The 19,785-nt window shown below is 48.0% G+C and overlaps 1 long non-coding RNA gene across 1 annotated transcript; it reads right to left on the reverse strand.

Annotated features, from left to right (window-relative positions):
* Positions 1–5,235: 5,235 nt before the first annotated feature.
* LOC102098500 (uncharacterized) lies at positions 5,236–19,536 on the reverse strand. Its single transcript, XR_272516.3, has 3 exons — positions 19,282–19,536; positions 8,297–8,453; positions 5,236–5,548 (listed from the first exon to the last, which is right to left on the reverse strand). It is a non-coding gene; the product is annotated as an uncharacterized LOC102098500 (long non-coding RNA).
* Positions 19,537–19,785: the final 249 nt, after the last annotated feature.

The following is a 19,785-nucleotide window of genomic DNA, read 5'->3' on the forward strand; positions in this document are numbered from 1 at the left end:
GCTTGCCCTTGTGCTACTTACTCAGCCTACCCCATCTACATGCTTTCTGCTGCAGAGACGAGAGTGTTTCCCCATGCAAACCCCATGCCAAGGAAGAACACACCAGCCTGAAGTCTGCACAGCAGCCTTGCAGGGTTTGTTTTTCTAGCAGGTTTTTTATTTGCAGGGCTGGGGCCCCCGTTTTGACAATTCTCCGCAAGGTCGCTCTATTCGCCAAGTGCCTCTTCCTTGTGCTTTGATTTAAGTTCTTGCATGCTTCTTGTATTGATTTCTCTCAGAGGTGTTTTATGGGGAATAAGCACTCAAACCAGAAGGCCAAGACCTCCTGCCTTGCACACAGCATCGTAATGGATGAGCTCCTTCGCACACTCACTCCCTCGCTCTCCCTCCCCTTCTCCTCACTTCTCTCACCTTTTATTTAATCCACTTTCCAATGCACTAGGGTGAAGGATGGCAAATGCACAAACACGTGAGGTTTCTCTCCTCTGGATACTTAACACAGGGAGTGAAGCAGGGAATGGCTTCAGGAGTGCTGCCTTTGGGTGCGAGTAGAAAGACTTTTCCCAGCTATCATCAGGAGCTTCAGCTGCAAAAGTATTTCCCAGCTGTATTTGCACGGGCTGTCTGGAGCCAAACACATCCAAATATCCCAAGGAAAGCTCTTCTGTCAGGTGCAAATCTTCTGACCTCCAAAGCGGAGACGTGTGGGGTCTCAGGGGATGCCTGGTCTATCAAGGTTTCCAGCCCAGTGGTTTATCAGTGTCTGAGATGTGTGCTCTGAGTTTGCTGCATCCAGCACAGCTAGAGGTGACCTTGGCCCTTATGATGTCCTAGTTAAACCCCAGACTTAGAGGCAACCTAAGGTAAGTCTCCATCATAAATAGAAACTTGTTGCAGGAAACAAAACCTCAACAGACTTGAGGACTGTTTTTTCCCCTGTATCATTAGAAAACTCTGATCCCCATTACTAGCATCACATTCCCCAAAATCATGAATCCAGACTACTGAAATAATGACACTGTCATAAAAATGTGGAATCCAAAATAGCCATGCAATATATTTTCATCTGATGATGTAAGCTGAGCTAAGGAGTCATAATCTGGAAGGCAGCCCTCCCTCTGTACACAGAAGGAATAGAAACATTATGATTGTTTTTCTCAGGGCACAGCAAAGCCTGTTTTTAAGTGAAACCCGAGCTTCCCATCTCATCACGTGCCTCCAGGAGCTAGAGCTTTCAGAAGACCAAATACTTTGAAACTCTGGATAAGACCATTAGAGTTGCTTAATTTCCTTTATGTCCATCTGTTTCAGTTCAGCTCAGTTGCTTCTGTCCCAGACAAGACATTTGGCTCTTCTAAATAAATCTTATAGCCCATTTGGATTAAAGACTTTCTGATGCAGCCTCTGAATATAATCCCTCTGATTTGCATCTCAAAGAAATTGAGTTAAAACCAAGTAAGAACCGTACACAGAGTGCTTGGAATTGCTTGGGTGTGTGAACCACTTGCATGGTCCCATATGGATAATGGTACTTTTGTTTTTAATTTATCATGAACTCCTGCGTTCCTACGGCTGTGGTTGCACCAGGCACACTCCTGGGCTTTCAAAGCAGAGAGGGTGAAAACAACTAACTGGTTTTGCTGCTGTCCAGGCCTTGAGTCTTGGCCCCAAGAAACTGAGAACGCTGCAGAGAAAGTGCAAGACACTCAAGTCTGGGGCAATAGATGCCACCACGGTGGCAGCAGAGGGTGAGTGACAAATAACATCCGAGGTCAATCAGGTTTGATGTTACTCTGCTGATTAGCTCTTAATATTTTTCACATCAGCAGAGCTCTGCAAGTCTTTGCTCAGACAACATCGCAGGGTGCTGGTGAGCTATGGCTGGAGCGCGTTGACAATCTGCAGAGGCAGCGATCACAGGGGTCTCTGTGGTGCTTTTCTAAAGCTGCTTGGCACTGGAAATGTTATCTCATTTTCTTTTGCAGGAGAGCCTGGGTCACGGGACACCGGGCTGCTATTCCTGGTGGTGACACAGCCACCTTCCTTCCCAGGCAAATGCTTTTACCCTTTCTGTGTCCCAGGGTACCTGTCTATGAAACATGCCTTGCGAAACAGTTGAAACATGCTCTGAGATTGCCCAGATAAGAGGCTCCGTTCGAGGGTTACTGCTGTCATCACCTTGGCAGCAGCCCAGGAGCTCCCTGGCTGCAGTGCGTGCTGTGGCCGTCCCACCGAGTCTTGGTTTTTAAGAAGGTGGAGGCACTTGTGCTTGGAAAGTGTGGGAACAGCCACCTCCCATTTTCTCACCTTCTGAGCAGTAAAATCCAGAAAATGTAGATAATCAATTAAAAAAAAAATAAATTAAAAGGAAAAAGCCTTTCCCCACTGGCAGTGTTGCCCCTTGCCTACCTGGCATAGGGCTCAAGGTGGGGTTTCCCAAGCCAGAAGAGCCCATCACAGCCTCCATTGGTAACATAATCACAAGAGGAATGTACACAGACACATCAGCAAACCCCCAAACATCTTCCCAAAGGCCCCAGTATTGTTACCTCCACTGTACAAGGGGAAACTGAGTCACAAAACAGGTAGGTGGTTTGGATATCAGCCCTATGGGTTACATCAGAGGAGCAGAGCCACAGCACGCAGAGGGGTGCAGGCAGGAATCCCAGCTGCTAGGGCAAAGCAGACACCCACACTTCTAATAATGATAATAATTAATTATAGGGGAGGAAGAAGGGACAGAGCAGAACTGCCCCAGCCTGAACACTTACCCAGAAAAACCTCATTTTCTCTGGGTGAGAAGAGCCTTAGTTGCTTAACCACCAGAGAATAAAGGAGCAGAGACAAGCTGGCCCCAGCACAGACCACCACCCCCTTCCCCTCTGCCACGGCCGCAGCTCCAGATAAAGCAGCTCCAGGGCCATTACAGAGCCATTAAAAGCCAAATTCATTTCCACAGCTGAAACCAACTCCCCGTAATACAGTATCTTCTGCAGCTGTGGTTCAGTGTGGCACCTGAGAGCTGTGAGGTTAATGACACAGGGCTGTCAGCAACCTTAATTATATTCCCATTTTTCCAGCCCCTGATTAGCTTTAGAGCTCATCTGGTGTCAGAAATTTTGTGCCTGAGCTTTGACAAAAGTGTTTCATTATTACTTAATAAATGGGCAAAAAGGGAGGGTTCGTCTTTAAGCTCTGGCTTGTAAAAGCTTCCTTTTCTATTTTTTTTTTTTAGTTATTTTTTCATTTAACCTCACAAAAGCTCTTTTACCTCAACCGCTTTGGGCTGAGCCCATTCCCAGTGCCTAGCCTGGACCCCCACATTGCTAGGACCCCCACATTGCTAGGACCCCCCGCCCAGGGGTCCCGGCCAGGTTCACCCTCTTGGCACCTCCAAAAACCCCATAAACCTGCTCTGTTCAGCAGGGAGCCTGCTGCTCCCCATCAGCTGACGGCCAATTAATAAGAATCATTTATTACTGTTATATCACCTCTGAAGTGGGCCAGGTGTTTGCAGGAAAAACAAAAATAAAAGGAGATTTAAAAATAATAATAATAGTAGCACAAGGTTTGAATCAAAAGCTCCAAAAGGCTTAAAATCTAAAGCAGAGCTTAGGTTCTTCTTGAGATTCAATTTCCTCCAGCCCTCAGTGAAGTTAATTAGCTTGAATATTAATAAAAATGGTGAGAAGGAGGCTGGTATCCTTTAGCTCTTTCTCTAAAACACAGCGAACCCCACGCTCCATCACAAACCTCGCTGTGACCCATGGGCCACCTGCAGCTCCCTGCAGTACCCAATGCCCAATTTACCCCAAACCTTTGTGGTTCTCAACCTTTGTCTATTTGAAGGAAATCCCCAGAGCGAAATTTGGCCAGGGAATCACAAAACGTTATGCTTGTCCTTGGGACTCAAATACCTGGCACTGTCTAGATGGCTGGATGGGATATTTAAAACCAATGGGTGGCTCTTCAGCATCACAAGTTGGATGCTCTCATCCACCCCCAAAATCTCTCCTCTATTTATGGGCATCCACAGCAACATTTTCCCTGTTTTGGGGGGATGGAGCCTGCCCAGAGGAGCCACCACATGCAAGCGGGTTTATGGTGCAGGTTTGTTGCTGGTCGCTCTCTGGGCTTGGCCATTTTCATGGTGTTTGGTTGAGATGAAGGACGCTCTCAACGACTTTAGCCTTGACCTGTGATCAGTCGGAAGCCACAGAAGTCTCCAGCAGCTTCAAGCATTTAATGTTTAACTTCGGTGGTGGCTTCTGGAAACTGATATAGTTTTGGTTTTGCAGAGATAAGTTGGCTCTAAGGAGCAGACTGCAAATCATTAGCAGGGCTGTTCTCACCCTAGCTTTTTGCTTTTTTAATTGCCAAGCAGAGCTGTATGAAACATTCATAGCAAAAAGCTGCAAACACATGAAATTTGCCTCATTTGAGGTTTTGTTCCTGTAGTGGGTGATGGAAACCAGGCTGATATTAACAGAGTCACTTCCAGTGTCCCCAGTGGCAACAGGGCTGGAGTTTGGCTTGGAAGTCCAGAGATGGACAAGAAGCAACGATCACTGTTAATTAACAGCCTCAGTTCAGCAGAAAGCATCTGAGCAGGCAGGATGGGATATTTTTGGTACAGTCCTCACTGCTGTGTCCAGTGCTCTGCCTCTATCTGTCATGTTTGTCCCCTGTCACCATAGGCTGAGTGTGCTAAAACAGACTCCTTTCAAAGGGGACCACAGGGCTGGTAGGTGACTTCTGTGTGTCCAGCTTTTAACTCATTCCTGTGTCCAGGAACACCTGAAACTATTGAAAATAATCCATCTCCTTCCACTGCACCTGAAGAAAATACTGTTTGCTTTGCAGGGGGAAACCATCTGGAGCAGAAATTAATGTCCTCAGCCTGGCAAGAAAAGCTGACGTGATGTCTCACAATGTTCCGCTCCAAGGTGGCTGAACCCACAGCAGGTCCCTCTGAATGGAGAAGGACTTTGGTCCAGTTACCTCCCAGCATGGCACTGGTAATACCAGCCCTGCCACACCAAAGCCAGCCCGTCCTCATCTCATTGCCAGGGCTGGATAACAAAGGGCAAGTACCAAGGTTGGCGGCAGTACCGCCACGCTGCTCATTGCATCGAACCCACCCAGACTAATAACAGTATTAATTACAGCACACGGCCCCTTCTTCCCACTGTAAATCTCCATGAGCAATAAACTGGAAGGGCCATAAAAGGGAGTTTACAATGAACCCACAAGGCGATACGCGTCTGAATCCTTGGCTTTGTTGCAGCTGGCAATAAAGCCGTCTTTTATTATAGCACATACCCTGCCCTCAAGATAACGTACAAGGCCCAGGACTCCTTGAAGAAATGATGCAAAGCCATTTGTTGCGTTTTGATTTGCTGCAAAGCCACGTGGAGGTGTGAAAGCGGAGGGATCCGGCTAACAGGCTCTAGTTGTTCCCTCGGTCCCAGTCATGCTGAATCACCATGGCGTGCAGCACTCCCGAGTAATAGGCGCTGTAATTTTACATCGTAAATGTTCCTCTGCCCTGCAGGAGGGGAAAATGCGAGTAAACATTAAAAAAAAAAAAAGAAGTTTGAGGTTGATTAAGAAAAACAAGGAAATTTCTCATGTAGCAAGATGTTATAATTGTGTGATGGGTGGGAGTTAATATTTAAGCTCCCATTTTTCTTTATGGTAGTCGGGAGCAGATAATACTGAATATCCCAGACACAGGCACAGATCCATTGAGGGGCAGGAGGGCCAGGCCTGGTAGACGTTTGTCAGCTTCAAAGTCCCAGGCAGGCTGGTTCAAAAAGAGAAAAGACGATCGATGAAAGATTGGTATTTGCAGCTTGTGTGACAAGAGAGAACCAGCCAGCCCAGCATACTGGTCCCAGTACAGCTCTCTGCTCTCCGCTTGCCTCCCCAGCGCTCAGCAAAGTTTGTTTTGCTGGAGGGCAAATGTCACCGCTGTTTAGCATCACTGGTCGGCACAGTGTTGACCCTCCAGCCTGCTCCTGGTCCCAGGCTGGGGCACATTCCAGCCCTACAAAAAGAACCTGAAGTCCTCAGGCTTGCAAGACCCTTTGGGAGGCAACAACACACTCATTAATTCAAGCTCAGTCAGAGGCTGCTGTAGACACTGGTATGAAATCATCGGTTTTATTTAGTTCAGTGGTTAGGTATGATTGTTCTGAACTGCGATTCAACCCTGTTCTCTTATATATCTCACAGTGTTAAAAGTAACAAGTCTATCACCTCTGGAGCCATTTCTCTGTCGTTCGTACCCTTGCTGGAGCTGCGGTGTTTAGCTGGAGGGCTTCATCTCTTTCAGACAGCCACCTGTCAATTATCTGCCTCCTCCATAAATAAAATAAATGGCTGGTGACATTCTTTTATCTATAAAAAGTAGCTCTCCTTCTGTGTTTGCACTAAAGCTGGTGGCACCGTGTTAGGAGGAGGCAAAGAGATTTTTCCAGAGAGCTTCGTACCTGGCTCCAGCACTGTGGTTTGGACTTTCTTTCAAGTTGAAATTCAACTACACTGTGTCCCTCACACTGCTGCCTTTGTGCTGGCTGGAGCTGCTATGAGACATATTTCCATTCTTGCTGTAAACACAGTTTTGGGGCTCTTGCTGGACCGGTGTCTGCCCAGTGCCTTCTGGATTCTGGCATGATTATTTCTATAGAAGGAAGAAATCTTTTACACTGAGAGTGGTGGGAGCCTGGCCCAGGTTGCCCAGAGAGGTGGTGGATGAACCATCCCTGGAGACATCCCAGGCCAGGCTGGACGGGGCTCTGAGCAACCTGAGCTGGTGAAGATGTCCCTGCTCATGGCCAGGGTGGCACTGGAGGAGCTTTGAAGGTCCCTTCAACCCAAACTGTTCTATGATTCTATGTCCCAAAACAGGGGTAGGTTCCATCTGATTTGCCTAAGTAGCATAAATAGATACCTGGAATGTGAGTTTGGGGTTCAAAAAAAGACACCATCCACCACCCAGGATGTGACCAGGGCATCTGGTTTTCACTGACTGTATTTCCTCCGTTAGAAATTATGCAGGTTTGCTGTGGAAAATACCCTCTACCCCCAACGAGGGGATAAATCATCAAATACCATGAGGATGGAGAGAGGGTTGAGCATAAGGCAGAAGGGATCCTTAAACTCCCCTTTATAAGGAGACAAAGATGATCACTAAAAAGCTGCAGTTGCTCATTCAGTAGGAAGGGGGTTGTGTCCATAGTAAAGAGCAGCTGAGGTTCATGCATTAACTTGACTGCAGCAGCCCCAGTGCCTTCTGGAACCCGCTTATTCCAGCCCGGGACACGTTCTCCTGTGCCCTGTCCCCAGTTAGAGTTTTTCCCGTTGGTTTTATACACGGGACACACTCTCAAAGTCAAGGGGAGAAAAACAATGTGCTGGAAGCACTGAAGCACTGGGCCTGGCTTTTTAAAGATGAATATTCCGCAGAGAAATTACTCACTGGTTTTTTGTGGCTCTTTTAGAGAGACAGAAAAGAAACTGATGTAATAGGAGATATTAGCCAAGCCATCTGACTAATGCACCTCGCTCCTGCTCGGTGACATCCAGCCCCTCTCCCCTGTGTCTCCAGCCGGTCCCAGCCTGGGCTTTGCTCTCATTGCCTGAGCCGGGCTTTGCGAGAAACACCAAGACCAGCCCCAGTCCTTCCCCCTGGGCTGCCCTTTCCTTCTGCAGCTTCTGCTACCGAGAGTGCCCAGTAGCCAAGAGAGCCATAATAAACATTACTCATCCACATCCAGTACTTACCAGCGCCAGCTTCTATGAATCTTGCATGACGCATAGGTTTATCACCAGTGGGAGGAGTTTTAGATATATATATATATATATACACATATATATATACATATTTTACTGCAGTGAGTGTCCCTGTTTCTGGGGACAGAGGAATTATTACCCACTGCCTTCATGGAATAATAAACAGTATGTATTGTACCCCGCATAAATTTAGCTTCTGATGAGCAAGGAATCTGGTGAGCAAGGAAATTGTTTCTCTCCTCTGTCTCTAATTGTATACATGAGCACTTATATTCACCCAGAAGGGGATCACAAACGGGACTGCTCGGTGAGAAGTGAGAGTAAGGCACACATGCGCACAAACACAGACACATGCGCTCATGCATATTGAGCTAGAAAAACACTGAACCTTTCTAAATCTACCCAGCAATCCCGCGCTAATCTGCTCAGTCACAGTCACAGATATAACTCAGAGACAATAAATAAACTAACAGGAGTTAAATAAGTTCAGCTTCTTAACCTTTGGACAGATCAATCCCCACGTTATCTTGTTTCTCCCTTGTGTTTCTCCATCCCCCATGTCTTGTTCCCTTTTGCTCCCCGCTGCGCTGTTTGACAGAGGGGCAAACACAGCGATATGAAGCAGGTAGCTGGAAGCACAGGTGGAAGACTCAGATCTGTAAAAAAAATAGGAATAAATAAAAAAATCACTAACCATTTCCTTTCTAAGACTGAAGTTCATGTGTGTATGCGCAGCAATGGGCTTTGTTGCCTGTTGTGGCCCCCAAACCTCACAAGACCATGTCTCTTCGGGAGGGCAGACACCCTCCCAGGGTACATGTGGTTAAAAATCTCAGGTTAAGAAACACTGGCTGTGGCTCCTGCCGGTATTTCCCACTCTGACAGATGGGAATTAATAGCCCAGGTTGAGATCTGGAAGGTGCCTGGAGCTGTGTGTGCTGGAAGGGAGTTCATCGTGTCTTCCTGCCCCTTGCCAGGACTCATTTGCTGCTACAAAACATGTTCATTGGGAAAGTATGATGTGTCCAGGGGCATCTTAGAGAGCCGCTACCCAGCAGATGCTGTGCTGGAAGGGGATGGTCCCATAAATCTGCACTCCTTGGTGCATCCCCCTGGCATCCGTCCCCATCTCAGGTGGGAACAAGTCTTCCCTCCTACCTAGATTCTCAGTTCACTCAAGAATGATGGTTCTCCAGCCTTGCTGCTGCTGCTGCTGCCATCCCAAGGAGAAGGGCAACATCTTTCCAGGTCTTTTCCAAGGTGGTCAGTATACACAGCCACCAGCTTCCTTTTCTGAAGTGCAGGGAGGGCTGTTTTCTCTGCAGTGGGAAAAAGAAGCTTCTTTCCAGACCCCCGCCCCCAGAGGATGAGTCGGAGCAAAATAGCAGTGATGCACAACTGAAAAACATTGAATTGTTTGAGCAAGTTCAAAGCTGAGCCAGTCTGGAGACATCTGCACACCACGTGCCGGGCTCAGCGGAACACTCATAGATGTTTCCAGGCTGGCACTGATGTGAGGGAGCTCCAGCGCTGCTCAACCCAACTGGGAAAGCTCCCAGTGCTTCTGTTCCTGAGGTGGCTGAAGGGACTCCATGAGAAGGAGAGTTAAGACACAAGTAAGGGAAGAAAAACAACTTTGGGGAAAACATTAAGCCATCCAAGTTATCTTCATTTTGGATATGGTTATTGCTCCGGTTACCAGAATGTAGTGTCCATTAAAAAGTGTGTTTTCGGATTGAAACCCAGATTTTCAAAATTGTTAGGATAAATATGATGAAAACCTTTATAAAATTGGAAGGCAACTATGAATTGAAATGGCAGAGAAAAATGGAGGCAAGAGTCCAATTTTATTTCCGGAGAAAAGGCCATTTTTTCAATAAAAATAAAAGAACCTTCCCAGGTGAAAAATGTCAATCCCCTTTAACAGAGATCAATAATGCGATACGATCAGTCTGCTCATGCTGTCTGCCACTGATCTATTGCTGTTTGCAAAAGGCTTTCTTTCTGCCTGTCTTTACTATTTAGCTAATAGTAAAAAACTTCATAGTGTTAAAAAGAAAGCTGAGTAAACAACCCAGAATCAAAGGCCCAGGAGCTCTGCACATGAACAGCCTTGGGATCCCGCGTGCTGGGGGAAGAGATGCCGACCAGAAGTGGTAAAGTCCCATTTGCCATCAACTCAAACAGGGGCAGGATTTTACCCCCTATATTTTTCTGAATTTCCGTGTCAGCCTCATCTCTGTCCCACTGAAAATTGCGGTTGAGAAAATGCTATGCATGGAGCAAAGTACTTCTTGGAACCTTTTAGGGGTCCACAATTAATAAGCACAAGTACCCCTTTCGGAAAACACAGCCACATGTCGATGAGACAGCTGGAATCATCTACCAGCGAGACCTTCTGCAGGCTGGGATGATGGATGTGCCATTGATGGGTCACTTTGCCAGGAGATCCCGCACAGGCAGGGTGCCGCACTTCATCCCTGGTGCACAGCGAGCACCACCTAAAGCTGGAAAGAGCTCCTGGCCTTCAGATACAGGGATTTAAATAAATCAAAATAGATTCTCGATGGCTGAAGCATCATCCACTTTCTGGAGACGCGAAATAGAAGCGAATAGTGGGGTTAGGGCTGGCCCACAAGCAGAGATGTGAGAATGGAGCCCCATTTCTCCAGCTGTGCTGCCTCTGCTCTGAGGGAGGAGTTTTGCACAGACACGAGCCCAGATTGTCAGAGCAGGCGGTTTGCAGAAGCGCTTCAGTGCCGTGGGACTCCCATGGGGATGCTCGAGACCAGACTTTCCTAAAGTGCTCGACGCACACCTAATATGCTGCTTTTTGGAAACTCTGACACACAGCAGATCTCTCGAGACACTGCTGCCTCATCTATGTACAGCTGACTCAGATATATATATATATATATGACAGGTTTAACCTACTTCCCTTTCTTCCTCCCCTCTCTCCCACCCCAAGTTTTGCATGTCTGAAGCTGTTTGAGATAAAAGATACCAAAAAATGAAAATGCATTTGGGATGTCTGGGAACTAAAAAGTCAGACTGCGAGAAAACCAGACAGGGTTAGAGACCAAAAATCCCTGTCTCCTGCCAGAAATCTCAACCCGCTGCCGACTTCAGGTTCTGAGGCTCCGTGTGCTCAGCAGCAGCCGTCGCCAGGGCTATTTCCAAAGTGTATTCCATCAGCGGTAATGGGTCTTTCCTCATAAGCTGTGTTTTCATAGTAAATCTTCAGTCTTACATTGCATTACAGAGTTCAGCTGCCGCTAATCCTTAAAAACAATTCATTTCCAACTGCAAAGTGCAATAAAGAAAGGATAATCACTATTAATATTAGTTATTGTTATTGATTTCAGCTTTAAAGAATTGATTTTCAGTCCTGCCTGCATTTATGGGTCTCTTTGCTGAAGATGCATATACAGGGCCCACCACTATTTTTAGATCCTTGTCCCAGCTTCTGCTGCAGCCGTGGGAGGAAGAGGATGGAGGAGGCAGAGGAGGGACCTCGGGGGGAGATTCTGCCGGGGGGGGGGTGGGCACATCCACGTGCCTTTGCTCCTCTCCAGGGATGCTTGTCACCCACTGGAGCAGCTTTGGGCAGCTGCCTGGTCCAGGTTCCTTCACGCTAGAGCAGCCCTGGGGATCCAGCTCCAAACTGCCCCATCCCTCACCTACGATATCATTGGGTCTTCTCAGTCCTCAGTGAGCTGGAAATTCAGCTTTAACCTCTGCTTTACCTGCAGTTTTCTAGCCTGGCATCTCCTCCCCATTCCACCTGTAGTTCCCTTGCTAAATATAACACTAAAATATTAAAAGAATGGTCTTAGCACAGGTGAGCTGCTCGTGTCCGAGGGGCTCATCCCTCTGCAGATTCAGGGCGTCCCTCCACTGAGCGAATCTGCATGAATGCCCCAAAAAGCTCAGGGAAGGAATGTGGATGGGCAGGTGGGAAATGTTTTGCCTCTTGTGGTCCAAGCCGTGGGGGAAGGATGCTGAGGCGAAAAAGAGAAAGGTTTCACTTCCCTCTTTTCAAGGCAAAAGGGGGGGTGGGTTTTTCAAAACAATTTATTGCTTCAAAAGTCACTGAAGTTTTGTTCCAAAGGCATCAATGTTAAGAGCCTCAAAAGCTGAAGGAAGGGGCTTCATGTTGTTTTGTTTTGTTTTTTAAGCTGGCAAAACGTTTCCGTGGACTTGAAATGAAAAGGTTTTCAACACGTTGCTTGGGGAGAAGTTTTGGAACTTGTTTCCATTCCAGTCAACATGCAGTAAATGCTTCGTCTTCCCAATTGTTTGGAGATGGCAGCATATGAAAAAGAAATCCGTACGTAGCTGTATTTTCTTTGAGCTTTAAAAAGTCTCCCTCTAGATATTTTGAATATAATCTGGTGAGGATGTGGGAATGAAACTGGGATAAAAGAACTTAGCCAAGACTGGAAAATAATTAAATGAGCGTTTAACCAAGATCATTATTTTCCACAATTTTTATTTATGTGTTAGATTGGATACAATGGTCTGGAATATTGTTCCACGCTATTACTGTGCTATAAATTATTTGAGCAAAGCACAGCAAGGCATCATAATGTAATATATTTTTATGGTGCCATAAAGTAATTACGCACCAGACAACAAAATCCTACAGAAGTGACATATTTTATGCTTAAATTATAATTACGTTAGAAGTGTCTCTTCCATTCGATGTTTATAGTGTGCACAAGCTGCTGTCGGTCTCCCTGCAGACAAAGACAACCTCGCATTGAAAGCAGAGCTGGGCGAGGAAGATGCAGCTAAGAAACATTGCTTGAGTTTTAGCATTTTCAGAATGTTTCTGACAATCTTTGTAACCCATAAGTAGCCAAGCTCAGGGCAACGCGGCTACTTCTTGGATTGGATGTTTCTGCTGCCCGGTTGAGCCTGTAGATATGGTCCCACCTGGGAAAAGCAAAGCAATGTCATGTAATGGTGTCCCATGAGTTGAGCTGGGTTTTTTTTTCCCTTTATTTTTGCACCTCCTGGACATGAGGAATGGGTAAATTACATTAACATTTGCAGTCCTGCAGCCTCAGCTACAAAGAAACAAAACAGACTCCCTCGATTCGACCTCAAGCCATCTTCTTCCAATACCATTTTTTCACAAATCTTGCAATGTTTTGGGGACTAATTAAATCCAGAAGATAGGCTAACATCCTAAAATTTGCACTTGGAGCCAAGAGTGCCTGATCTTCAGTGGGAAGAGTCTGGAGCCCTGGATTTTTTGCCTTGAAGCCAGAGGGGCTGCAGCCCACAGGAAAGGTCTGCTCCTCTCCAAAGGGGGCAAAGGGATTTTTCTTAGTGGTTGGTGTCTGGTTTGGGTTAAAACTGACTGAGAAGCTGAGAGCAGCAATGCAGAGAGGGGTGGTTTATCCAGGGAAGCTGCAGGAGTGAAAGGAGCAATGAGGACACGGTGGCCCCACGGTCGTCCTGGTGCCAGGACTCACCGGTGGGAGCAGCCTAGAGGGTGGGCAAGCAGCATCTCTGCGGTGAGGACGTGCGGGAGCAAATCTCTACCTCAGAAGGGCTCACCATGTGCAAAGCAGTAATTTCTGGCAGGGGGATAATGGCTCGAGTCTGCAAGGAAATGGCTTCTGTGGTTTCAGCCCAGCTTTTCCTGGAAAGTGCCCAGCTCCCACCTCTTGGCTCTGCTCTTCCTGCGTTGGGTGACTCATGCGCGCACACAGACTCCAAAAGGTGCGTGTTCACCAGCCTTTAGAGAAGGTGACATCTTCCTGGAAGTGTGACAAGGATCATAACGGGCAACACAGCAAGGGATGATGGTGAGGAGAGAGGAGGGAGGACCGGGCTCCTGGGTCTGCCATGCCTGGCTTTGTTTCCTGCATGTCATGGGGCCTTTAGAAGTTACTTTGCTGCTATGTGCCTCAGTTTCCCCATCCAGGTGGGAGCTACACATGAAGGGAAGGAGTACACGGCCAGGCCTGAGACCTTAACATTGTGCAAACACTGCCACACTCAGGAATGGTGTGAAGATACATGAAGTCCCCTTCCAAAGGCATCAAACCCTACATTATAAATGAGGGTAGTGAAAACAAGGTTTTGTGAAGAATGCATTTGTCTGTCTCTATTTTTCTCTCTACCCCACACACCATCTATCTATCTGTCTATTTATCTATTTATTTGTCTATCTATCCATCTTTGCATCTCCTGCCTGTGAAATGGCCGCGCTCTTCCAGAGCTGACAACGCTTTGGAACAAATCCATACTATGATAGTTGGTGTTTTGCTAGAGAAAGGTCACTCAAGCTATTTGTATGACAGAGCCTAAGCCAACTCAATATCCTTCCTGTCTTGACATCCTTTTTCAGGCTGGAGTCCTTTCTGGAAACACACAGAGGAAAAGCACAGAACAATCACTAGAAATATCTGCCTTTACTTCCCCCTCCTGTGCCATATCCTTCCATGCCCCATTGACCAGGGGGTTATACTTGCTGGCCTCTATGCTGAAAGAAGAAGAAATGGCTCTTAAATCATCTGTACACGTTGCAGCTCTCTGGGTTAGTCAATAAACTGCAATGTCTCCCAGTGTCCAAGTGCACTGGAGTTGGCATTGAATTCTCAGGAACTTAGGTTGAGGGCAAGATCAGTGATGCTGCAGGAGGTGGGAGAGGGCAGGGGTTAAATTCAGGCCCTGGAGGGCTAAAATATTCCAAACATAAGGCGGATGTGGCACTTCCCAGCCTGCATGTAAATCAGAGACACATGGACCCTCAGTATGGCAGCACATGTGCACTGTTTATTTGGAGGATCCTCATTGTCTTCTTCTTTTTCTGTTTCAGCCCACCAGGACTGAAAGGAGTTTGCTGCAGCTCTGCATGGCATTATAACGTGGGGTCTCTCCCCCAAGGATTGACGGCATGAAAGCTACCTTCAATTTTTTGACCGAAAGGACTCGATAGTGCCCTTTTGAAATGAGCTCCAGATCCCCCACCAGCCCTGGAGCTTTCTCTCCCTCTGAACTTTGCCAGGAGCAACTCAACATCAGGAAACTATTTGAGGGACTGTTCCACATTAGCCACAATCCAATTATGAGCTGCAGCCTGATGATGTCTTCCCAAGCCGTGACGATGCTGTCTGTGGCACTGGGCAGGTTGGAGGTGACCAGCCTGGTTCGTGAGCAGCACGGGAAGGGACACACACCAAGGTCCATGGCTCTGCCTGTTTGCACAAGCCATGTTTTGCATCATCTTGCTGGCAGCGGTGTCCCTGGGGTGAAGTCCGGGGCTACGCTTACAGCGAGCAAAGGGCACCATGGAGTGCTTTAAACAGCCAGAGAATCAAACAAGGGCAGACGTCCGGGGAGGAGAGACGTCCAGGGAGAACAGACTGACATGACCAGGGTGGTGAAAGGGCTCTCATGCACTGGACACAGGTGTCTCCCTGAAAAGCTCCACGGTGCAGCGGCATGCAGGGCTGGGAGCATGGCTGCTCTAGTTTCTCTCTTGGGTGTGTGCTCCAGGTATTTTGCAAGCAGATACTCTTTGCTGGCTTGAGCCAGCCCTGGCTTCATGCCGGGACCTGCGGCTGTGGTCAACATGGTGCTGAGCCACCACTAACACACCCTGAGATGCTGAGCATCTGCCCCCGCACAGCCCCAGAAGCTCAGCTGGGCACCTCACCCACCGCAGCTCCTACTCCCATCCTCCATATCCCCCTGGATCCTTTTTTGCCCAGCTGCAATTTAGTTCTTGTTGAAATTGTCACTTCTGCTCAGCACCCAGCCCAGCAATGGGGCAGGCGGGGACCACGACATGGACGATAGCAATCTATAAGTGGGATCTGGGGGCCAGGGGAAGGTTCTCTCTGTCATTCTGCCTTGCATCTTTCCTCTGAGTTTTGCATTGGTAAGGCAGGAAAACAACACTGCAGGCAGTGCATTTCTGCAGGGTTATTAGTCTGCTCAGCTGGTTACAGTCACTTGGCCTCCAAACCTCCAGCATTACAGCAGCACTGGAGGCATGCAATAATCTGTCAGGAGTGCAACGTCTGCCATATCACCCTGGAAGCACATATTTTTGATTAGTGTCTACCACATAGCCAGAACAGAGAGTGAGGATTGGGCTAACTCTATGTTGAAGTGGCCTTGTGTCACCCAGGGCAGGCTGGGCCAGGTCACTGGCCCCACTTGCAGAGCCATTATCCAGATACGAGCTGTCCAGTAATGCATTAGAATCTATGCTTAAGCTTTCTTGGTTTTCCTTCCTTCCCAGTGCCACCAGCCTACCTAAGCCAATGGCAGGCATGAAAAAGGTGACTGAGATGCTGGGGATGAAATTTGATGTCTCCTGGCACAGGAGCACTGTGTCCCCAGTGCCCAGACCACCCTGACCCACATCTGCCCTGTGACACTGGACGCTGCTGGGCTGCCTGGTGTGGTTTGGTACCCAGCCACACACAAGCATCCTCCTCCGGTGGAAGGAGAAGGACACAAAGCCTCAACCACCCAGGCCAAAAAATGGACCCAGGTCTGGCAGCTGATTCCCACCAGGCCCAGAGGGGCAGAGGGACTGGGCTAACTGCTCCACTTAACAGATGATGCCAGGCAGGTCACACTGGGTTGAGTACAGGCAGCAAAAGCCACTCTATAAAGTACACAAAAAAATAATTCGCAGCCAGCTGTTTTCTCCCTGTTGAACCCAGGACTGATAGAAAACGACCCACTCAGAGCAACCCCCACTGCATTTTTTGGCTCTGTGATGCTCATGCCCATCCCACAGCCCAAGCCCACAGGCAAACCCAGGGAGGCTGGAGCCGTCGGGGCTCGCCCAGCTGGAGGGGCTGTTTCTGAACCCACTCACAGCATCGCGCTGCGGGAAAAACAGCCCAGGAGGGCTGGGATGAAGAGGGCTGGGGGAGGCAAGAAAACAAAAACAGAAACAGAGCTCGGAGGGAGGGAGGGGGTCCTGGGTTTTCATCCCCAGGTGAGGCAAGGTGAGGAGGAGGAATTCTTTCTTCTGTATTCACTGGGACCTGATCCACTGAACCCCGGGGGGGCTGCCTTCACCCTGGAGAGCACAGGCTCAGTGCCCGCAGCACATCCCATTGATCCCAGCTCAAAATGCAGCAGCTTTGGAGGGAGAACAGCAGGAAGATGGGGAGGAGGTAGCGGGGGGTCCCCACTCTGCAGCCCCCCGCATCCCGGGGAGCTCTGCAAACTCGCCTACCCAGCCCAGCAGCTGTGAAATCAGGCGACCGCGTACCACGAAACCTGGCAGCGGCACACTCGATGCTTTCCTCCCACTCAAGACAAATCAGCCTTTATCTCCCAGCTAAGTGGGCAAGAGGCGCCTTTTCCAATGATGACTGTGCTGGCTGCCGGGAGCTGGGAGCCACGGGCAGGACCCACAATGGCTCTTTGTAATGGGTTTGGAGGAAGCTGCAAGCCCGGGGAAGCAGAACAGGTTTGGCTTAGAGGCTGAGCAAAGACCAAAATCCTCCCAGAAACAATTAACAGGGGATACAAGTGTAAGGAAATCCCCAGCTCCCTGTGGTCTCTGTAATTTGGATGTGAGGACAGTCTTGCCTGCGAAGACATAGGTAAATGAGCAAGAACTGTTCAGCGAGTGTTCCCAGGGACATTTGCAGGTGGCAGATCTGTTGATCGAAAGTCCTGCCAGCACGGCTGTTCGGCTTCCTATAGCAACACAAAAACACGTTGTGGGGAAGGACTAACTTCTTAATTTGGAGCTGGAAAAGATCACACTTTGCTTTCGATGGCTTGGAAGCATATTGATCTGACTGTCATGGTCCCAGGCTGTCGTGCTGTGTCAAAGCAAGATGTTTTGATAAGGCTGAAGCAAAGGAAATGTTGAGTTTTCTCTTCAGAAAAATAATTCCCAGGACTGCGATTTTTATCAAGAGAAGGAGACTGCCCTGTCTCAGCCTTTCCCACAGGACAGGGATATTTTCTTCTCTTTTCCAAGCCCTCATCCTCAAGACCTTACTTCTGAAATTCTGGATTTAGCCTTCCCAGAGGGATCAGGTTTATTCATAACTAGGGATGCCACAAGGCCTTTTTACTAAGTATTGTGATTATAATTGAAATGTCCACAGAATCAGGACTCCAGAGAGATTAGAGACAGAAGATGAGCACCAATTGCCTCAGGACCCTTGAGGAAATGAGGAGATCTGGCACACACGGATAAACCATGAGAGCCCTCATTAGTGCTATGCTGCATCACGATTATGACTGTAATACCAAACCAGAGCTCCCACAGGGAGGCCATACATGAGCATCAAAAAACCCAGTGGTGAATGGAGAAACTTCTCCCACCTGCTGCCATTAAAGGCTTTTTCTCCTGTGAGTGCAGAAATACAGACTCAGAGACTGAGTCCAGCCACTGCAGCTCGGCAGCTTTAGCAAATGCACACATCTTGAGTCACAAGACATCTTTCTATTTCTATTTTCTGTTTCTTCGCAGGCCAGTTTGTATTGGTAGGAGATTTTGTCACGCATGGTCTTTAACAGATGTCTGCGTTGAGGCATTTCACGGCCGTGCCGCCTACATCTCCTGCTGTGCGGGAGGTTTCCAGCTCGTCCGTGTGCGTGCAGGAGCGATGGAGCAGGAGGATGCTCTCAGCCACGGCCAAGGCTCGCTCAGCCTGGTGCGTGGCATCTCCTGATGGAAACCCAAAGCAGACTGTTTCCAGAAAACACCTGCCTGTTTCAGCTTCAGCCCCCACATTTTGATCATTCAATCACCCACTTCACTACATAAGTTTCCTGGTCCCCTTTCCACCTGCCTGTAATGTATCTGGCATTGGGATGACCTCAGCTATAAATCAGAATTGGGATATCTGTCTGCTGTTTGTAACCCACTCACAGCTCAGAAACGGGTCTGAACTTTGCTCATGGCATCAGGTCTACCACTGGATCCCAAGAGGTTTTGTGGCCTTCTCAATCCCGTGTTCAGATCTACAACACAACGTGCAATGGTTGACCTAAATGATCATGAAGGGCTTAGAAATATTTGGACACAAGCAATGACCCAGCAATGCCAAGAACTAACTTCACTCTGAAATCTGCAAAACCTACTTCTGCGTGACTCCTGCCAAGAGAGCAATAATCCCATCTGTAAAGCCGGGGCCAAGCCAGCCCAAGCCAGGGAAGCTATGGCCCTGTTTTGTTTCAGAGCAGCAAGAAGGTTTTGCATTAAAGAAGTAGATTTCAAAATTAATATATCAGAAAAAATAATACGTATACCATCACAGGAGCCCACTGGTCAGAGCAGGTGAAATTTGCCCAAGTGGCTGCGCAAAAGGGCCAAGGTGCCAAAATGGGGAAAGATTTAAGGTTAATTCTTTAGAAACTGAGGATTTGTAAGTGATCCTCAGTAAAAGCAACACAGGCTTCTGTGTGTGCTGCCTCCATTCTCAGCAGGGAAAAGAAAAAGGATGCAGCAAATTAAGGTTTCATTTTAAACCTTACCTCCTGGCTCTTTCGCTCCTTGTTCAACAGTCATGTTCCTGATTTACACCATTTTGGACATAGTCTTGCTCTTGGAAATGGATCTGGAGCAGCTCTTCCCGATACACAGGTAGATCAGGAACAAAGCCCCTCTTTCCAGAGCCGAAGTGCAAACATGCGGCTGGGACTTGGAAAATGGTCTGGGATTGGGTTGTGAAATATTTGCATGACTGGTACATGGGGCTTATTCCCTGGTCCCTGTCTGGCTCCTGCCTGGAAATGAGCTGGATCTGTGCACACAGAAACTGCTCAGTCCTCCTCTGGCAGCTTTCCCAACACAAAGAAAAGGATAAAAAAAAGAGAAAAATATTATTTTTAAAACAGTCTGAGAGGCAAGAGCTGTGCTGAGATCAGGTTAAATACATATTTCAGGCTCAGTTCTCCTCCCTCCCCCAAGAACCAGCAGAAGGGCCCCCATTTTGGTAGTCAACACAGTACAGAGGGAGAATTACCCTAACATGCGAA

This window comes from Columba livia, chromosome 19, assembly GCF_036013475.1.
Source record: "Columba livia isolate bColLiv1 breed racing homer chromosome 19, bColLiv1.pat.W.v2, whole genome shotgun sequence".
In the NCBI taxonomy this organism is placed as follows: Eukaryota; Metazoa; Chordata; class Aves; order Columbiformes; family Columbidae; genus Columba; species Columba livia.